Source organism: Arvicanthis niloticus, chromosome 12, assembly GCF_011762505.2.
Source record: "Arvicanthis niloticus isolate mArvNil1 chromosome 12, mArvNil1.pat.X, whole genome shotgun sequence".
Classification (NCBI taxonomy): domain Eukaryota; kingdom Metazoa; phylum Chordata; class Mammalia; order Rodentia; family Muridae; genus Arvicanthis; species Arvicanthis niloticus.
The window spans coordinates 13624765-13646786 of record NC_047669.1 but is presented as its reverse complement, the minus strand read 5'-3'; the positions used below and the strand labels follow the sequence as shown (position 1 = coordinate 13646786).

At 40.6% G+C, this 22022-nt stretch overlaps 1 protein-coding gene and 1 long non-coding RNA gene across 3 annotated transcripts in view; one reads left to right on the top strand and one right to left on the bottom strand.

Moving 5' to 3' along the window:
* The window catches only part of Il1rap (interleukin 1 receptor accessory protein), a 135439-nt gene that overhangs the window by 95267 nt on the left and 18150 nt on the right, over window positions 1–22022 (bottom strand). The gene's annotated exons all lie outside the window — the stretch shown is intronic.
* On the top strand, window positions 6180–8118 carry LOC143434006 (uncharacterized). Its single transcript, XR_013103148.1, has 2 exons — window positions 6180–6302; window positions 7951–8118. It is a non-coding gene; the product is annotated as an uncharacterized LOC143434006 (long non-coding RNA).

Sequence of the window (22022 nt, the reverse complement as noted above, 5' to 3'; positions counted from 1 at the left end):
AGCAGAGGAGACAACTGATGTTCACTGCGTGTAGATTTGATTCAGTGATACAGGAGTGATCAGCTTAGGACTTAGGGAAGTCACTCTGCCAGGCACATAATGGAAGAGACTCAAGTCTGTCTTGGAGTCATTTTGGATCCTGAGTTTGCTGTCACAGTCACTGCTCTCCTGCTAGACTTTTGTCATTGACACACTTGCTCAGCATGCAACCTATGTCCTCACCGAAGTCATTAATAAAAGTAATTAATAATTCTGCATCAATCCTCGTCAGCAAGAGCAATAAGATTTTGCAGTGCAGATTCAGAGCGCAGAAGTTTCAGCCCTCCTAAGTATTCTGACCTTCCTCATTACTTTTTACTATTAACACACACACACACACACACGCAGAGAGGGGGCGGGTAGGCCCATACACAGATATGCACACACATACTTTGGATTTTACCAATTACCTGTTTATAAGTTACTGAGTTCCTAGAGCAACACTTAGAAGACATTCTAATTAGTGTGATTGAGGACCTTAATTGATATTCCCAAGAGTGACTGGATTATGCAGGATGGAGCAGAGTCAGGTCACCAGCAGAGAGCTAATCCAAAGATAACCTCTGTTCAAACACAAATCCAGGGTTAACCTTGTCCTGTGATGAATAAAAACATCAAGCCGACAAAACCAAAATTGGATTGTGCAGCATGTTCTGAGAGACTAAAGGTACCAAGGCTAGTGGGAGATGGCTGGCTAGCTTGAACCCTCTTAGAGGATGATGGTTCATTTAATACTGACTTACATTCAGCCTTGGAATTTTTGTCATTGTAAAAAGAAATACACTTTCAATTCTTGGTTCTCGGAGTGAGAGGATATCGAGTTAGAGATAGAGAAACTGGCTTGCAGTATCTGAATTACAGCTAGCTTTACATAACTGTGATGGTGTCTAGTGGCTCTTGTTCTATCTTCAGATTATAGTGATCTACATATGTGCCCAGCCAGCCTTTCCTGTTACCCATTCTATTTCCTATCATCTCCCCCTTTGTATCAGTACTTCTAAGATATTCAATGCAGTTGTTTCTTAACAGACCTACTATCATGGATGCATGTATCATTTAGCAAAAAGATTCAAATGCATGTTTAACTCTACATAGGCATAGAAATGTTAGTAAGGATTCACTTTCTCCTCCCCACTCTTACAGCTACCTCTGTATGGAAAATTTCCATTGTCCACATTCTCGAGGTTTGCTAAGCTTTTGAATGGCCTGGGTTCTGATTTAGCCATCAGGCATTCCCTCTCTGGTCCAGCATTCTAGGCTCAATGCCTATAGGCCACTTGCTCAGTTTTTCTTTTGCACAGTGGCATTTCCCTGAGCCGCAGGGTAGTGGTTATCTGTTTCCTTCCTCTATGTATTCCACGATGCTCGAAAAACTGTCACTCCTATGACTCACAAGGATGGCTGGACTCAGACCTTAAGACCGGCCTTTGTCAGTTTTCCCCCCCAGGAATTTTACTCTGTCACACTACAAGATGAATAAGCCTCCTGTGGCCATGAATCTGATTTTACTTGCTTTGTTTTTGTCCTTTGTAATGATCTAACCATGGGTAACTTGTCCCCTGGCAGAGCGCAAACTTTAGATGGCCAAACCATTGTTGAGTCAATACTGCTACCTAACTGCTTCCTAGAGTCCTCAGCTATTGTAAGCACATCTGTGTTTTTCCTTATTATTCTTTAATTACAGATAAACTGGAATTTGTTTCCATTAATTCACACCTAAGAGATGATAAGCAAACTTCCATCTCATTTTAGAAAAAGGAAAATGATGGGTTTTTTTTTTCATTAATTAATTTATGTATTCACTTTACATCCTTATATACATCACCCCTCTCCTCCCAGTGCCTCTCCACAGCTTCTCCCCCCCCCCCCCATCTCTGAGAACAGGAACCCACTTATGTTTATTAAGAAGTGGGGAATGTTTTCATCCATCTGGTATTGCCTCACAACTCTCCCATAAGAGGAGCTCTGTGGGACAATTTCATGAGCCAATATTTAGCAATAAGGAAACTTTGAAACAAGCCGACATAAAAGGCACTAATTATAGGCAATATGAAAGAAGCGCGCTCTGTCCATCCTTCCTAGCATTGACGGTACAGAACACGAGCATAATAAAGAGTAGCCTTCTGAGACCTCCTAAATGCAAACAGTTGAGTAACCTATCGAAGCACTCAGATAGGTCGTGTCATTGGACAGGAATCAAACCACAGCATCTTTTAAGGAAATGAGAGGACAACCCTTAAACATAAGGTTCAGTCAGACATAAAATCAGGGAAGTAAAGGGAGGAATATAGTTCTAAATCACCAATGGATCTGAGCACTATCTCCAAGGGAGAGAAGACATGAAATTAAAATATCATACTAAATGATGTGCTCCTTGGAAAACAGTTCGTTGTAATAAAAACAATATGCTTGAAAGAAAGATATAAAGTGAGCAGTTTAAGATTCCACTTTAGATCCCAGAAATGACAAGAAAAACAAACCAAGCAAACAAAATACAAAAAGGAAAGAAAAGAAAAAAAAAAGTAGAGTTCAAATAATTTTAAAATGGATAAAATGGGGTGGAGGGAGTTGAATTGGTTCTCTGAAAAAAAAAAAACAAAAAAAAAAACAAAAAAAAACTAGTGATTCTGATGGATCTCTGGCCAGGTGAGCAAGGAGAGAAATCAAATACATAAAAACAGAAATAAACAAATAAATTACATACACACTGATCACAGAGACATTAAATGTATGTGCTGATGCTATACATACTGGGCATATAAGCTCCAGAATATAGATGGAACAGGCCAATATATCAAAAGATACAAACTCACAGAATTAACCTAAAATGGACGACAGTCTTGTTCATCCTTCAAATACTGAGGTTGTGGAAAGGCCTTCATCTCTAGCCCAGCCTTGACAATACCTAGCTATCAATCTTCCAAGAGCAAACACAGAGAAGCAAGTCCACTGCTCAGTCCCTGTCCTTCTGGCTCACAGAAAACCATTCAATGGCACATTGGCGTCCAGTAGTTGCTGCTTTGTCTGTCTGCTTCAGTCCAGGTCCTTCTCCTCCATTTCAATAATTATTGAAGAACATATTTTGATCATATCCAATCCCAAGTCTTCCCCCCAACTCCTCCCACGTGATCCACCCTACAACTTTATGTCCTTTTCTGTTCTGTTCTGTTCTGTTTTTAGAATAAAGAATCTAAAAAAAACATCTAATCTAAAATTTGCTCCTGGGTGTGGGACCATCCACTGCAGCCTGAATCATGGTCAATGTACCATGACCCAGGATTAAGGAAAATTCATTCTCTCTCTCTCTCTCTCTCTCTCTCTCTCTCTCTCTCTCTCTCTCTCTCTCTGCCTCTCTATGTCTTTCTCTTTCTCTCTCTATGCCTCTCTATGTCTGTCTCTGTCTCTCTGTCTCTCTCTCTCTCTCTCTCTCTCTCTCTCTCTCTCTCTCTCTCTCTCTCTCTCTCTCTCTCTCTCTCTCTCTCCCCGCCCCAGAACCCATCTACAACCATAGCTTCTCAGTTAATGGTCAAGGCTCATGAATTCCTCCTTCCCCGTGCTGGAATGTTGACTGTTTTGATCCTATGTAGACATCTAGAGCTACATAGGATCATTGTGTGTGAGTTCATAAGTACAGCTGCCTTGCATAAGATACTGCTTCAGTCTGGCCTCCTCAACCTCTGTTAACAATACTTCTGCCCCTTTTCCAGGGCAGTTCCTGAGACCTGGGGGACAAGGATGTAGGATTTGTCCCTGAATACTCCACTAACATTCTCTGCACTCACACTAGATCTGAGTTTCTGTGTTAACCACCATGCGCTGCACAAATAAATTTCTCTAATGAGAGGTGAGGTCTATTTATGAAGCCCAAGCTTCTCTTAAATTCTTGCTCCTCCTAGGTCTGCTTTCAGAATACTGAAATTGTGGGTGTGTACCAGGCTTTATGGGTGTCTTATAAATGGACATTTTGGTTATTGTCCCATTACTGAGAGTAAATAACATAATAGGTTTAATTTATTTCAATCAATATATCATAGGGATATATTTAGATATAGATAAATGAGGTAGATTTATATGAAAGGAAGGAGGAGGGCCCCTAAATAATAATAAAGTTGGAGGCATCACACAGTAAACAAACTACTCTGGAAATATTGTCTGTGAATTAAAAAGATAACTTTACCAAAAAGAATATGCAGAAGACAAACTAGCATATCAAAGGATGTTCAAGACCATGGCTCATTTAGGGAACATAAATTAAAAACCATTAAGATTGCTACTACACTGTGTCAAAATAGCTAATATAATAAAAAATATTGAAAATATCTAAGGCTTAAAAAGATAGAAAGTAGCTGAAAGTATTGTGTGCAATAACGTGTGGAGTCCAGTCTGTAAAGCAGAGGGGAAGATTCTTGTAAAGGTAAATAATAGTCTTGCTATATGACTCCACACAGTCTTGATCTTGGGTCTTTTCATAAGAACACACACACATGCACGCATGCACGCACACACACATACATGCACACACACAAATATGTAAGTGACAATGTATATTTCACTATCATCAATAACCTTTGGAGTATACAAAAAGAAAAAGAAAGAAGGAAGGAAGGAAGTAGGAAAGGAAGCAAGAAAGGAAGAAAGGAAGGAAGAAATGTATTCAGCAACCCTAAACAATGAGCATTATCCAGTGTGCCCAGTGTATGTTTATAAGTTACTTGAGGCAACTTCAAAGGAATTCTATTAGATGAAAGAAGCCACTCTGAATAGGCTACACACTGAATGATTCCATTTATATAAGATTCTCAGAAAGACGGAAATTGTGTGACAAGCAACAGACATTGTGGGTTGGACTGGTAGAATAGTGTCTCTGTAAAGGAGCTGTATAGTGAGTGGTAGTATGGACCACTTGAATAACCTGATTGGGGCAATTGCTCTAGAATCCAGGATACAACCTAAAATCCATTGACTAGGTTTTATCTTGTCACCATAATAAAATAACCTGATAGACAGAAACTAAGGGGAAACAGGTCTATTTGGGCTCACGGTTCCAGCTTGTTGTCCATCAGTGAAGAGAAGTCAAGGCATTAGAAAGTCCAAGCAGCTAGTCATGTTACATCTGCACTGACAATCAGAAGACGTTGAATGTGTGCTTAGCATCCCTTCTCCACTCTATACAGCCCAGAATTCTCTGCCCAAAACATGGCCACATCTACATTTAAGATGAGTGTCCACACATTGATTAACTTAATAAATATGATGTCTGGGCCACAGAAATAGCTCAAGGGTTAAAGGCATTTGCCACTTGATGACCGGAACCTGACCACCTGGTTAATCTCCAGCACCCACACAAGTGTCGAAGGGGATAACTGACTCCCCAAGTTGCCCTCTGACATCCAGACACCCACGTAAGCCCACACATTCATTATTCATACCCAAAAATATATTTTTAAAAAATACAACTTCTTACAGACATTCTCAGAGGCTAGCCATCATCATGGCAATCCTTCCTGGGCACGGCCAGAGGCTGCCCCCAAGTTTGAAGTTGGTCATGAATGGTAACCATCCCATTTATAGAACTGTGCTTCAAAGCACGTTAATTTTATCATATACGTAATAGTGTGCTAATATTTGCTGGTGTGAACCTTGACTCTGCTGTTTCATCAGTAGCTGTGAGCAGCACTGACGTGGCCAGCTTGAGGTTGAGGACAGTTCTTTGATCTCTCACTTTACATCTACTGCTGGACTTTTCTGGAACATTCAGTACTTAATGACAGGACGGTTACTTTGAAAGTAACTATTAAATAAATTTTAAGTAACATGATTCTTCTTTAAAAAGAAAAAAAAATCTTGATGATTCGTGATGTCTTCTAGGCAGTCTTAATAAACGCTTTCATTTTTAACCTAAATATATTGAATTCTATTTTCAACACTCACTTTCAAAGTAACCGTCCTGTCATTAAGTACTGAATGTTCCAGAAAAGTCCAGCAGTAGATGTAAAGTGAGAGATCAAAGAACTGTCCTCAACCTCAAGCTGGCCACGTCAGTGCTGCTCACAGCTACTGATGAAACAGCAGAGTCAAGGTTCACACCAGCAAATATTGGCACACTCTTGGACACTGCTTTCCCTCACAGCTTCAAAATACCGGGAGCTGAGAGAGGATGGATATAATTCACCACCTGCCACCTTCTGAAGCTTGGAATAGAATGTGAACAGGAGACCTTCACTTTGGACTTTAATCCTTTGAATAACAACATGTTCTGAGAGGTGAGGGAGGACACATCACCCTGAAGACTCATCTCGGTCACACAGAGAGTAGAAGTAGACTTGCACTGAAAGGAGATCTAAGAGGAGTTTAACAGAATGCCAGACCTGGGCTTGTATGTTTGACTCTGTGACCCTGGGCACTCTGAGAAAAGTGGTGAGGCAAACATGAGATGAAACGTATCCACTTCAGGAGCATGGGGACCTGCTCATTCTCCAGAGCTATTTAAAACTGATGTGCTAGAAGTCCCTGGACACTTTCAAGCAAAGCTGGGAATGTCTTACATGCCTTCACTCTAGTATGAAGAGTCTCCAATCACTTATTATTCATTTTAGAGACACTAACATTGGCAGATGATATATATTGACATCTTATGTCATTTGTTGAGGGATATCCTTGAATAGAGAACATAGAGGTGTCCAAGTAGATAAATAGTTGTCCACATATACTGGAAACATTCGCCATGTTCAATAAGATAACAGAGGCTTAACACTTGAAATTGTAGAGTCATCTAACATAGGACTGACCTATGTTGACTATGGTTTGTAAAAAACAAAGCAAATCTCAAGTAACCAGGGCCTTAACTACAAGCAACAGCTGAGTACAATGTTCCATGTCTTATTTTGGGGTATACCAGGCCCAAGTTTACTGTAGTTTTTCAGAAATATTTCAAAGGAGATGGTTAAGGAGCAGATTGAACATACCTAAATATAGACAAACCATTATGTTATTCTCTATAATAAAAATTGAACTTGGAAACAATAATGCTATTAAGAAATAGGGGGAAACCTTTTTAATTAATAAATATTATGCAAACTCTAATTACTAGAAATATCTTTTTTACGAAATAAATGTTTTACTTATGTTTAAAAGGAGGCTATGGCTTAACAATTATTTTAATGCACCCAGTAGATATTTATGAAGAACTAGGAAGAATGGTTGTTGTACTCTCCTTATGAAAGGTGAAATTATCTGGCAAATAGAAACTCACAGTCTGGAAACCTCCTGCCTCAGGCATATCTAAACACATATGCTGAAAGGGGAGAAATCAACCACTTGGGCACTTTGATGCCACCTGAAGTTCAAGATGGGAATTAGGTGGAATTATTCCCATCACAGACACGGAACAGTCATGTCACCTTAGGACAAACATCCAATCACTTCCTGGTTAGGAAATTAATTACTTTCCCCAACACAGAGTGCTTCCCAGCTATCTGAGTGTTTTCTGCTACTTAAATTTTATGTGGAGACATGACTACCAATAACCCCTCTAATTCAAGGGAATGGCATACTGAACACGATCCAGCCTGTGCAACCCTCAAAAGAGGGGCACCTTTACAAACCATTGCAAAAGGCTGAAGCAGCAAAGCTTTGACACATTTTCATAGATTTGTGCTTAAAACACTGCGCATTCTACCTTCTCAGTCTCCAACATCATGCTTTATTCAAATCATGGAGTTATTTATTGAGCCCAATTTCATAAACCTTACAGCAATAAACACAGTGATGGTTAATGTTGCTTATCAACTTGACAAGGTCTAGCGTCACCCAGGAGTCAAGCCTCTTGGCGTGTTTGTAACAAGGTTTTGAGGCTGGATTTTTGTGAGAAGAGTTACCCTAAATGTGATTAGTGTTATTACACTTTTCCAGGCCCCTGGACCCTGAACGGAATGAAAAGGAGAAGCAAGCGGAGTATCTACATTCATGTACCTCTGTTTTCCTGATCACAGATTCAACGTTGCCAACTATATCAGGTTTCCTTCATCAGGACAGACCATGCCCCAAATCTGTGAACCAAAATAAACTTTCCCTTCCTTAGGTTGTATTTGTCCATATTCCATCACAACAGTGAGAAATAAGAGGTATAGTGTCGCTATAATCAGGAACTTCACAGCTTGCCAACCAAGAGACATATACAAAATGGAAAGAAGAAAGCATAAACAAAGTAACAAGAAAATCAATGTTCAACTTCATTACAAACTCCATCAAAGTCTTAATGAAATCTACAAGACATCCTTTAGTAAACACCCTGACTGTCAAGCAAAACTTTTTAAAAATGTATTTCAAGAGTAATGTACCACGGCTCTCATGAAGGTTCGAGATTTCTAATGGCATTTTAATGTCTTGAGACAATCTGTTAAGTAAATTTCATCGTTAGCATTGTTTAACAAAATATTAACTAAACTTATTTGGCCATGAACTTCATATGCAAAAATGCCTTCCTGGGTCTCAGTAGAAATACAGACACAGCCAATAAAAGTTCCAACTAGGGAAAAAAGACAGCAAGCCACACTTTACAGATCAATGCTGGGTCCCTGAGACACAGCTGCCCTCCCACTTGACGCAGAAACGAAATAAATGTGTCCACAGACTTGTGCGTGCCTCACCGGTCCTTTCCAGCCTTTCCCTCTTCATTTTCCAGAAATAAACTGGCCTCTTTCTAAAATTGCAGAGTAGGTGTTTGCACTTCCTGAAGCACTTTAAGGTAGTTCTGCTAGGTTCAATTTGCTCAGATTTTTGTCTTTAAAAGTGGGAATTCAAGTTTGTGTTCATAACATACAGTCCAATGCTGTTACACAACAAAAATGCATACACTGAGTGTGGGGAGGGGAGTGTGTATGTGTGTGTGTGTGTCAGAGAAAGAGAGAGAAAGAGAGAGAGAGAGATCTTCTGAATAGTAGAGAGACATTTTCTAAGACAATAAACTTCTGCTTTAATTTGTCATTGGTCACTTTTATCTGTGTGGCTTTAGCTGTGTTATGCAAGAACTAGGGTATCCTTACCAGTAACATAGGATAGCAATCTTTATTTTGAAGACTACTATAGGATAATGTTAGATAATCTTCATGAAACAGCCTCATAAATGGTGAGAGGTGATAAAATGTCAGGTATCAGTACACTATTTTGTACACTTATCCACAGGATCCATCTGAGGTGTGAACTTCCTGGAGAATTCTATGAGGCTTGTCACAGTCTCCTATGCAATAAACCTATCCACAACAAATGGACTTGAATGGATCTCAGAGGTCCTCCTTTCACAGAGTACTTCCCTATAGTGTCCCCCAAATTCTATCAAAATGATGTCTAGTTTGCTAGAGACAATTCAGACTACAGCCTCACCTGCCCTCTCACCCATTTCCCAGGGCCCTAGACAAGCCTCCTTTATTCTGGCAAAACCCAGCAACACCAACAGCTCCCTCATTATCAACTACTGAAGGAAAGATGGAGACTCCTGAGCCCCAATACAGACTGTCATTACTCACTCGGTGACATTGGCCATGAATTTTATTGTTTAAATGTCTCAGCTTCTGCAACTAGCTTTATTAGAGAGAGTTAGAGTCAAGAGTTAAGACAGAAACTTCAGGGAGGACTTAGCATATTCCAGGCTGACACGATGCCAACTATGGAAGCACAGAGCCGTCTATGTCACACTGTCAGACCACCGGAAAAAAACAGTCTGCTCAGCATCCTCTCCATCCGTATCCCCAATCTTGTCTCTGAAATGCAAAAGTAATATTCCTTGTCTTGATGGAAACTTACATCAGGCAATTTTAAAGGGGATGGCAATAGCAAGGCTTAAAGAAGATACCCTCTTTCTGTGTCTAAAGTGTTAAAGAAAATCTGCCTATGAACTAACACTGAGGAAGTCTGTGTCTCCGTTGAGAAAATTCTATGGCTCCTTTCACGAGGTTTTGGACACCAGGACCGTCCTGACAGATGGCAATGTACACCCACCAGTCCCAGAGTCTAGGCTGTGACCTCAGTCCACCAGATCACGCTGAAAGGAAGGGGAGGGGCTTGTCAGCCACATTTCACTTCTTACACATTGAATATCTGGTGAACTTATTGCAAATAAAGTAATGCCATGCAATCTACCTTACACATTAGTGAAAATAAGCTGACATTGTAAACTGTTGTCATCTGTCTAGAAACCACAATTGAAAGTTCAATTGCCTCTAATTTCTAAAGATACACCATACTTTCACCATAAAGCTACTTGCAAAAAAAAAAAAAGAAAAGAAAAAAAAAATCCCTGGCCACCCTTGCAGAATGGTATCAAAATTAGTGCTTAATATGAGGTTTTAAACATTGAGCAGAAAGATAGAACATGTAGAAGACTGGCATATTGTAGCTATACTATAATATGGTTGGGGCCTTTAACCCACTGCAAAACTAATTACTAGTATGAGTGAATACCTACAGTGTGAAGCTCCTGTGCCAGGTGCGACGGATGGCAGAGATTTTATTACATCTCAGGTACCCAGGAGCTAATAACCTAGCAGAGAATCTCTACCTTAAATATGACTGATTATAATTGATTAAAATTGACTGTAATTAGTTATAATCAACTGCAAAATTGGGAGATTAAAGTCCATACTTTATGTGTTTATTAATGAGATGATAGCAGTTAACATACATATTACACATCAATAAATAGAGTGCCTAAGGAGTATTTGCTATCAGTGCTTAAGTGCCATTTAACTATGGTTTCGTATGCTATTAGTAAGCATGAATTCAGGGCAGGAAACATACTGGCTGGTGGGCTGTGAGGGAAGTGTTACCTGCATTTTAATAGGCTAGGGAGTCTGGGACTTGTTTGCTAGATGATGGAAAGGTGTTTCAAGCCAGAGGAGAAGTGGTTGAAGCTCTCTTGGAGATGCAACTCGATTGGACCCTGAAAGCAGGTATCTTTCTGAAAGTACAGCCATGCCTACAGAATAAAGGCACTCCGGACCAAAAAAAAAAAAAAAAAAAAAAACAAACCACCGGCAACACAAAACAGGACACACTTTTTACCAATGATCCTAGAAGGGCAACAGGAAATGTATTGAAATGCTAATATGATGCACAGACTCTTTTCAGGCATGCAGATGGGAGTGGGAATTTTGTTCCATGAACAGCAAGGATGAGCACCGCTTGGAACTGCTGGTCATGTGAAGGCTCGGCTATTCCGTTCTGCTCTAGGTTGCGTTGCCAGTGCATATAGGAGTTGACAGCACATTTCATAAGTAGTGGGACCATAAAAGTAGGTTAGATCAAAACAAAACTGACCATTTATGAGATGAATCCACTTCTGTGGGAGAAAGAAGTCGTTTTAGAACACTTTGTCTCACACAGTTTTCTTCATACAGAAGCACATTTAAATCCCCTCAGGCTTGCAAGAGGCTGTCATTTAATATTGAGACTCTTCTACGGAACCAGTGATTTCCCCAAAGTTCCACAGATAATAAATGGGAGGGCCTGTGCTCAAACCCAAACACCTACACTCCAAAGCTTGTCATCCTTCACTCCAAGGGAACGTTCCCTATTTGCTCTTGTAATTATTTTAAAAGTTGGTGTTAAAGACAGGAAGTCACAAAGACACCATTTTCAACCTGAATTTGAATGTCTACCTTTGGCTTAACAAACCATCTTGCTTTATCATGTCCCACGTTGCCTCATGCCATTGATTTGCCACTGTCTCCAACAAAAGGACCTGCATGCCTGCAGAGGCCCTGGGAATTTTAAATAAGAAGTCAATGAGAGATGCTGGTAAGTGGTCTGTAATTGTCTAGGGGCAGAGGAAACCTTGCAGGAATAACAATCATATCAATATGCCAGCTACATGAATGATCCTGCAGTGAATTACAACAGGATCCTTACACTCTAAAGCCTAGGGTGGCAAATCTGCATAATGAATCTCACTCTGCAGTAACTCCCCAGGGTCATCAGCCTTGGTACTCCACAGTCAAAATTAATGTCTTATTATTGCTCTCTTCTTTGGTGTTTCTTGAGATACATGAAGTTAATATCACATGTAGGAAAACAGTATCAGATGTAGCAGCTCTGTTAACACAAATGGCATGGTAAAGGATCACTGAACTACATACAAGAGAAATACTCAATTCAAGCAGAAAAACATACATATATACATGTATATATATGTATATATACACACATATATATATTAAACTCTGGATACTTCAAATTTTTACCCTTAAATTACTATAGAGCCTCTGGAGGTCACATGCCTAGCTTCTACAGAATGGCTTTTTGGTTGTCATGTATCGGTGTTTGGCCTACATGTTAGGTATGTAATACTAGGTTATAAATAATAGGTGAATGATAAGTTAAGAAGAGATCTTTTCTGCAGGTCCCGTCTTGGGGCCTTTTACAGTGCTGATGCATGTTATAAAACTAAGTTACTGACGGATAAAGCAAAACATTTCTCCACCTTAACCAACTGTAAGAATTCCCCTTTTATAATATCTCCAAACATTCAAACCTTTGGCAGAGTTTTAAAATGCTAACTGGACATTCTTTAGATAAACTGAGGCTTTGACTGTTTAAAACAAATTAAGTTTAGGAGGTACCTATAAATTCTCGCATTCGGAGCAATACCAGTAGAGTAGGGAGGAGTAGCGTAAAGGTCGTGAATTCTTCATTGGTGAAAACAAAATTGGACAACTTCAAGTCAATTTTATCATTTGCTAAATCATTTCTAGCACAGCCTCAGGGAGTAAGAATGACATAATTCCCATAGAGCCTGTGACACAAACCATGCTGGTGGTAGGTACACACAGTGACCCTGGGATATATAGTATAGCTGGGTGGAAAGGACTAGATTCCACTTCTAGCATATGGATACTAAAAACCACTGCCAAATCCAAACACAAAACAATAGATCCAGAAAAAAAGGGGGCACCATTATTCTCCCCATTCTCCCAGTGCATGGTGAGAAACCCAGGCAGACTTAATATGTACTGGAAAACTATAAGATACTGCTACTCTTTGAAATTGCGGGGCAATTCTGAAAAATGGAGAAAGAAAATGTGTTTTGTAATTAGGCTGGCCTAAAACCCAAGAGTTTTCACAGTAAATATTCTCTTCCTCCAGGAATGCATGAAAAACTGAAACCTAGTTCTCTAAATCCACAGAAAGAGATGTTTATAACTCCACAAGAGGAACTTTTTCAAAAGTCTTAAGTCATCAGGTATACTGGAGACACCTGTGAAAGCTGACTGACGAGGATGCCCAAAGCAAATTTTCCCGCACATCACATCCTAATGCAATTTCCCTGATGTCCTTCATATGACATTCCAGATCCTTCAAGTTCTCCTCAGCCCCATTGTCCCCCACAGGTACACATACAGACGGCTCCGTATGTCCTTTGTGTGTGTACATTCATTTTTGGACTCTTCTGTCAAGAATGCTCTTCACTTTTCTCTTCATAGGAACAAATGCTATCAGTCCTTCAAGAACTGGTATCAGAGCCAGACCACTCATGAGGCACCTTGTTTCTATCTATGGTAGATATCTTTTCCCTTATTCTTACCCCTTATACTGTGCTTCCCCTGTAGCCACAGAAATGTGACATTTTGTTGCACCACAACTTCCTGTGTAGGCTTTCTTCTCTTCAGACTCTTGGAGACAGATCTACCTACTCTCTATGTCGTGGTTGTCTCCTAAGGTCTAGAAGAAGCTTGGTCTATGCAGAGCACGAGGGCTATTAAGTGAATGGCTAGTCATCTGAACACAGTGGTTCTATGCATTGTAAAAATGCTCTAATTCTTTCATTTGTTTTCTCCATCTTTAGCTTGTGCCCACTCATTTATTGCCCCGGCCTCTGCAGGAAGCTCCTCACAAAAAAAAAAAAAAAAAAAAAAACTGCTCAAAGGATACTCAATAAAATACTGTGGGGTTGGTTAGTAGTTGCCTTCATCAGAATGGTCTTGGTTATACTTTAAAATCCCCACCTTGGCATTTATCATGTGTCTGGTGACACCGTGTGTAGAGTGAAAAATTATAAAGACCATTTTGTGAAAAAAATACGCGGGCTTTTTCTTTGCCCTTAGACCTGAGCAGAAAGAGTGCAAGTTCCAGAACGCGGAACTGAAAATAAGGTTTCAGGCCTTCACTGCCCCGGGACACATTCCGGGTGGAGGACATTATCCCTGAATCAGAGGACACTTGCTGGATTACATTCCTCAAGCCTCAGGGGGTAGACCCACCTGTGGGTGAAAAAAGCCCAAAGCAGGAAGACACATTCCTGACCACAAAAAGGATACAAGATGGGGCTGTTACTGGAGAAAGTGAGAAATATTTAACCTGAAATAGTTGGTAATGACAAGGTAGGGCACAGTGACATGCTAAAACTACATTTTTGAGAAGAATGAGGATGCAGAGTAATTTTCACGTGGCTCTAAATCATTTAGGGTAGATTCCTCTGAAATGTTCCACTGTTCTTGGTTACCCACCCCCCCCCTTGAGGTTTTCCCAGGGTTACAGCCTGCTGATGTTCAAAATTTGTAAAACAACCAATCATGTGTAACCGTGCAAAAATGCAACCAATCATGTGTAACCGTGCGAAAATTCCTTCCTTTCCCCACCCCATTCTATAAAAAAAAAACCCTCAGCTTGCTGGACTTTTGTCAAAATTCTGTTCCTGCGTGGACGAGCAGTTTTGACCGCTGACTAGCCAACTCTCCCCAATAAACCTCTGCTGATTGCATCCAGGTATGGTTTCTTGTGATTTTTGGGTGGTCTTGATTTCCTGAGACTTGAGGAAGGGTCTTCACGTGCAAGAGTCATTCAGGGAGCTCCTGCCTGAGTTCACACACAGAAAACTCTTGGGATTGGGCCCTCAATATTGCTTAATTTGGATTCCTGGTGTCTGAGTCAACATCATTACAGCTCATTATCTTCAGGCCGGGGTGAAATCCCCAGAGCATGCAGACACCAGACAGAGAGGAGACAATCCCCTCCACCCTATGTGTCTCAGTGGATAATTCCTTCTAACTGTAGTTCAACCTGCCAAAGGAATTACCAAAGAAGCCAGATTTCAGAAAGGAGGATCCTCTTATCAGAAACCCCATTCATTCTCTCAGACCGCCCCCTCCAGTTCTGAGGAGGTCAGGAACAAATGGAAAGCAAATGGTGGCGAGATTGTGGGCCCACTCATGGGAACACTTGGAAAAGACAGAACCCCAGGTCACAGAACTTTGAAAATAAAGATCTTGCCATTGCTACTGTGTGCCTCCCTGTCTCACTGAACAGAAATAACTCCTGGTATGACAGAGTACAGTGCTTCTCTTCGTGTCTCATGCTACTTGATATTCTTATAGCTCATTCAGAAGAGGATATTTTAATTTTCTTCTTTTACAGATCATGAAATTAGGTGCAGAAAGGTGAAGTGTCTAATTCAGAATATCATAGCCTTCAAACAGCAGCACCTGGCTTTGAGTGAGGTTCCCTGAGGCCAACAGAGGTTGTCTGCCCTGGCTCTTCACGTTGTTCTCCCAGGTGTCCACTGCAAGCTGCACACAACGTTCCTGATATTAGTTTCCTATATTTCACAAAATAATCTAAAAGATCAATGAAGAAAGGCAAAGGTTCACTGGAGCAACAGTCATAGAAACTGCCAAGTCTGTGTTAGTAAAATGACCAAATTATAAGGAAAGATAAATTTCAGGAGGAAAGCTTTTCAATTCCTTTAAAGTAATGGAATAGCAGACATGAGATGCCTCGGAGTGGGCGCACTGGCTTAGACTACTGGTAATTAGGGTGGAGTCACCTGTGTAAGGGGAGGCAAGACATGCAAAGGCTTCAGGGTCCCCCACCTCCACTCGCTCTCCAAGAAAACACCTTTGTCTTTCAAACCCAGAGAAACAGAGCTCTCTACTTGCTGCCCACTGGCAGGATATGCAAATGTGGAAGGTAGTTTTTAACATAAAGTTTAAAATGTTAATAACAGCAGTTGCCAGGGGCTGGGCAGGTTGGAGAAGAGGGAATCCATGTCAATGGGGTGCAGTTTTACTTGCAAAGATGACACACATCTGGAGATGCACTGAGCTGAACAGAGCTTCAGAATAGCACCAATGCCCCTATTGCCACAGCAGACTTTAAAAAGCAATGGCTAAATGAATAATGAGCATGTTCATATCATTTATCCAAAATGGTAACAAAGAGGTTTATGATTTTAAAAAGTCAGATGCCATCATGGAGGTGTGAACCAAAGATGCGGGCCAGAGTGATAATGGTAACCAGTGAGGTGCTTGCCACTTGTCCTAGTGAGGCTTTGATTGCTGTGATAAAACACCAGGACCAAAGCCACCCCGAGAGAAAGCATTTATTTCAGTTTACAAAAAAACAGGCTATCAGGAAAGAAAATCAAGGCAGGGACCTGAAGGCAGGAACTGAAGCAGAGGCCATGGAGAGGCATCGATTACTGCCTTGCTCTCCATTGCTTACACAACCTGGTTTCTTATATACGCAAGGACCACCCACCCAGGGCTAGCACAATCATTTTTCAAGAAAATGCCATGTAACTAACAGAGAGGATCGTTGTGGTTACCATGTGTGACATAGTATTGATACAACTTCTTACTTGAGGACTACTATTTATCTTTAAAACATGCATATGATAGAGCACTTTACCATATAAAGGAGTGAAGTGTGTATTTGTGTGTGTGTAAAAGAAAGAGAAGGGTATGTATAAGAGGAGAGAAAGGAGGGGTACAGCAATTATCTTTAAGTGTCAACGAGACAGAATATAGAAATTACTGGAAAAGTGAGTCTCAACGAAGAACTGTCTATATTAGGTAAGCCTGTACATATGGATGCAAAATAATCTTGATTAGCGGGAAGTCCTGCCCACTGTGGGTGGCACCATCCCCTATCCTGGATAGTCTGAATTATACAGGATGAAGAAAGCAAGTGAGCTGAGCACAGGCTTGTGTGTATGCCTTAACTACTCCCTGCTCTTGACTGTGGATGCAATGTGACTCTATGCTTCAGCTTCTGCTCCTCTGGCCTCCCATGACAACAGACTAAAACCTGAAATAGTAACCCAAACAAAGCCTTTCTTCCCTAGGTTGCTTCTGTCAGGGTATTTTATCACAGCAAGGGGGAGAGGGGGAAACTAAGACAAGTGGGGAGGGGTAACAAGAGAAAGTTATGAAATATTTATGGAATGAATGCGGATGAGGGGACAGAGGAGGTGGCCAGACAAATAACACACTATAGGGAAACAAATATACAAAAATGCCACAATGCAACTCATTACTTAGTATAATGGCTATCACAATTAATTTGAAAACTGTAAAAGTGCTTTTTTAAGTGAATGAGGTTTTACTCTGGCTTTGCAATCACTTAGTGAATTACATACAACTTGTTTCACATTCTACAAAAATGCTTATTTAATAGGAAATGAGTTTGTTTCTCGCTGGCTTTTGTGAACACAATTTGTTGAGTGGGAATGATTTTCGTGTCTAATTTTATTCACCTAACACCTTCTAAATTTACAATATTTATTTACATTAAAGCAAAGTTTATAGGAACAAAAAAACCTTCAACCATCGATACAAATGAGAAAGGTTATTTACTGTTAGTGCAGTTAGCCAGGGAACTCAGAAAAGCACAATAGACTTTTAGTGGAAGAAAAGAAACACACACACACACACACACACACACACACACACACACACTGTAAAATAGGAGTGTAAGCATCTAGCAAATGCATGGCTTACTATGCACCTAGGATGGGGGTAAAATACCGGTCCATACAGATTCTTGACTTCCCCCAAAAGAATTCTGTGCCTTTAAACTTTCAAATTCAAGACTGCATCATGCAAACATTCACCCAGTGAAGACACAAACAGAAAAATAGAAGGCTAAAAAAAAAAATCAATAAATAAATGATTGTGGGGAAAGACAGAGGGACCAAAAGTGTGAAAGAATCTCTCTCTCTCTCTCTCTCTCTCTCTCTCTCTCTCTCTCTCTCTCTCTCTCTCTCTCTCTCTCTCTCTGTCTCCCCTCACAGGCTTTCTGGCCTGCTTACTATCCTTTTTGCATAGACAGCACAATAGGGGAAAATCTCTCAATTCTTCTCTCATTTGTTGGTATTTACGTGTTTCTTCCTTTCTCCTTTTTGGTTATATGTTTAGATTTTTGAGTGACCATGCCGAGCTAACCTAGGATGCCAACTTATTATCCATTGCACATGTGAATGGCAATCGTTTGCAAAACCCGCAGCTGAGTTGATCTTTCATACTGGTTGACTGATTAAAGTTCTGTGATTGCAAGATGCAGCACTCTTGACCAAGAGCAAGAATTATCCTGGGCTATTTCGCTTCCTTAGCATTCATTTCTTGCCAGCCTCTTAAGTGACGTAATGTCTTTGTGACTATTACTTAAAACATTTAGAATGCCCAACTTCTTGACCCACTTGGTCCCACCAACCCTAAAACTGAGACTATTGCTCTCAGATAATATCTGAAAATCATAAAACAGATTTACCCAACTCAGTCTAACCCATCTTCCTAATTTTCCCACCAAACATATCTAGTAAGTGTATTCAACTATGACTTCATTTATATCTCTTGAAAATGAAAAGTATAGGTAGCCACTTCCAAAGTGAAAGTCGGTATTCAGAATTACCTAGGTCTTTACTTCCAAGCCATGGGCACTTATATTTGGCTTAGAATAAATTATCTTTGTTTTTTTTTTTTTTTAAAAAAATCCACCTAGCCAGCTAATTACTACATATCTTAGATCTTTCATTTCATATAAACTTTAAATGTTTGAAGATAAAAATAGTTATGTGGGTTTTAAATAACTTATTTTTATCCATTGCAATACCACATGCAGGGTGCAACACACATACACACACACACACACATACACACAGTGAATACTTCTGGGATAAACCTCTGGATTGTATCATTCTGTGAAATAGTGAAGGAAAATCAGGAGAACAAAATGGGTCCTAAAGAGAGAAAGATTGAACACAGATCACAAGTCAGAAAAAAAGTAACTGTATTGGCAAGAAGTGTAGAGAAATAGACGAGCAATCATGGAAAAAGTGAGCAACACACAGCTCCAGCTATCCCAGAAAGAGAAGTGGAGACTTCCAACCTGACTGCAGGGCGTGACCACAGCTCCCCCAAACCTGCAACCCAGCTGGGTTTTGGGTGAGGCAGTGAGATCTCAGGCACCATAGGCCAGCAGTGAGGAGGTCTATGTTATCACTTTACATGTCTCTGAGGGCTGTGTCTAGTCATCATCTTAAAAGACCTTGTACTTAAGCCTGGAATTCTCTAAGGGCCTGATAAACAGCCACTAATCTGGGTCCCTGTGAACAACTTGTCACAACAATAAAGTGGGAGATTTCCACAGGAGGCAGCTGTAGAGAGAGGAAGTACCAGACATCAATAAAATGAAACGTTCAGACAGTCGAACCTAGACTAAGGCAGCAAAGGGAAGCGTGAAAGACCCTGTCTGACCTCCAGCCAGCCAAGTTAAGTGTGGTCATCAGGAGGCTCTGCTCCATGAAAGAAGACAGCACCTGCAAGGGAAGGTTCAGGTGGATATCTGGCCCTCCAGTGGTCCACATTTATCAGTGACAGAACTGGTATGCTTTTAATAATATGTTGGTTTATTTGTAATTGATGTTTTTATTTTTCTTCTTTTGCTGCTTAATTCTTTGCACCTTTGAATTTGAGTGTAATAATTACAAAACATTTCAAAACACATATATAGAAAGTTCAAGACAAGATGCTAGTGACCAGATACTAGATCCAGTAACAAAGCAGCAGTGTCAGGGAACATCAGAAGAGGGACATGGTAGGGCGGGACATCTGATGATGACCTAGAACAGGAAATAAAGGAGGTCCTACCGAGAGTATGAAACATCCGCTTTTCCGTTTTGTTGCATTTTGTTTTTGTAAATGTAGCCCATGAGGAAAAATTCTTTCTCTGAGGTCAGATACACTCAACTCTTATTCTTGTGATATTTGTGTCCAGGTGTCTGACTCCTGAAGCAAAACCATAATTATCCCAGCATAAAGACCATCACTCCTAACAGAAACCTTGGCATTGTCTATTTCTCTGTGTCATATTCGACTAATTGTAGCTTTTCTCCAATAACCGAGGAAGAAACCCACTTGATAGTGGGGTGAATCATTTATACCCTCTCACTGAAAGCATAGACTCTCTTTCAAGAGCATACACTTACAGACCCCTCTGAACACGGAGCCTTCCTCCTTGACCTGTGGGAGAAAAGCTGTAGAGACGTGTTCTGATCACACATCACAGCTTCAGGCTCCACTGACCCAAAAGCAACCAAAGGAAAGGAAATTTGTAGACATGCTCTCTGACAGTGCCGCCCATGAAGGGGTTCTGCGAGGATAGCTGTAGATGCAGGCAAGGCAGAGGCTTGTATTCACTGAGGCTTGAGTAAGACAGACTTCTGCATCTCCAGTCAACCCAGAGGCTGCTATGTTTCTGCTCCACAAGTCTAGTCACTGAAAAGAGAAATGAGCCACTGTGCAGACAGGGGTTACTATTAGCATTCACCACTTCTGGGTTTAGAAACCATTTATTTATTCATTTATTTATTTATTTATTTACTAACTTACATACTTACGTACTTATGTACTTAATTGACATACTGACTGCTGTCCCCCCTCCCAATCCAAACAATAACCAACCCAAACAGAGATCCATCTTGTAGGCAAGCACCAATCCCTGAAACTATGAAACTATTGATGATACTCTGTTATGCTTGCAAACAGGAGCCTAGAGTGGCTGTTCTCTGACAGGCTTCACCCAGCAGCTGATTCAGAGGGATGCTAAGACCCATAGCTAAACACTGGAAGCTTGGGGACTCTTATGGAAGACTTGAGGAAGTATTGAGGGCCCTGAAGAGGATAGGAACTCCACAGGAAGACCAACAGAGTCAACCAACCTGGATCCTTGGAGGTTCCCAGAGACTCAACCATCACCCAAAGATGGTTCAGCATGGACTGAACCAGGAACCCCCAGCACGTACATAGAAGTGTTCTACATGGAGGAACTCTATCTAAGTGGGAAGAGAAGCAGATGTAACAGATTGCTATGTGTCTCTGTGTGTAGGTGGAGACCAGAAAGAACACTCAATGAAGAAAAAAGAATGTTTAAAAAAAGAGAGACAGAGAAAACAATTTGATCGAAACTTACAATACAGAAAAGCGAATGAAATATTAGAGGGAATCTGACAAGAGGCACATAACCTGCAAAGGAGCAGACAAGGAAGCAAGGGGAACAGAACTAGAGAGTAATGCTAGGGAAAAGGATGTAGAGCCTCCTGATGTGGATCTGACTGCAGGAAATGGAAGGAAACTCTGGCTGGTAACAAGACTGACACGTCCCAATAGTTAAAATGAATCATCATGCAAAATAGCAGGTTTTCAGCATAGATCTAGATTACTGTTTTTTTTTTTTTTCTGTTCATTACAACCTACTCTCAAATGAACAGTTTTGTCAAATGAGTTATTTAGGATCAGACTAGGAAATATATACTGCCCCAAGCTCTTCGCAATGTCCTCCCTGAGTGCCCCCCAAATCAAGCAGCAACTCTGCGGGAGCACACACATCATTTACATTTATTCTCAGATCCTGATCATTTGTGGGAATGTCTCATGGTGCAGTATCACAAACAAAGAAAACAAATGGGGCCATAAGAATGCATAGTGTTTTGCACAGCTGCCTACATGGAGAGGCATGAAGAACGGTCAGTCAAGACCAGGAAGCTCAAAGTAATGCAAACGCCTAAAGGACAAGTTGCTTTGTCCATCTAGCAAATCTGTTGGTGGTAAAAGAGAAAAGGTAGCTAAGTAAAGGCATCTAATAAATTCTCCGTCAATACTTCCTTATGTATCTGTCCAAATCAGCAAAACCTTTAAATATAACACTTGGCTCTGGAA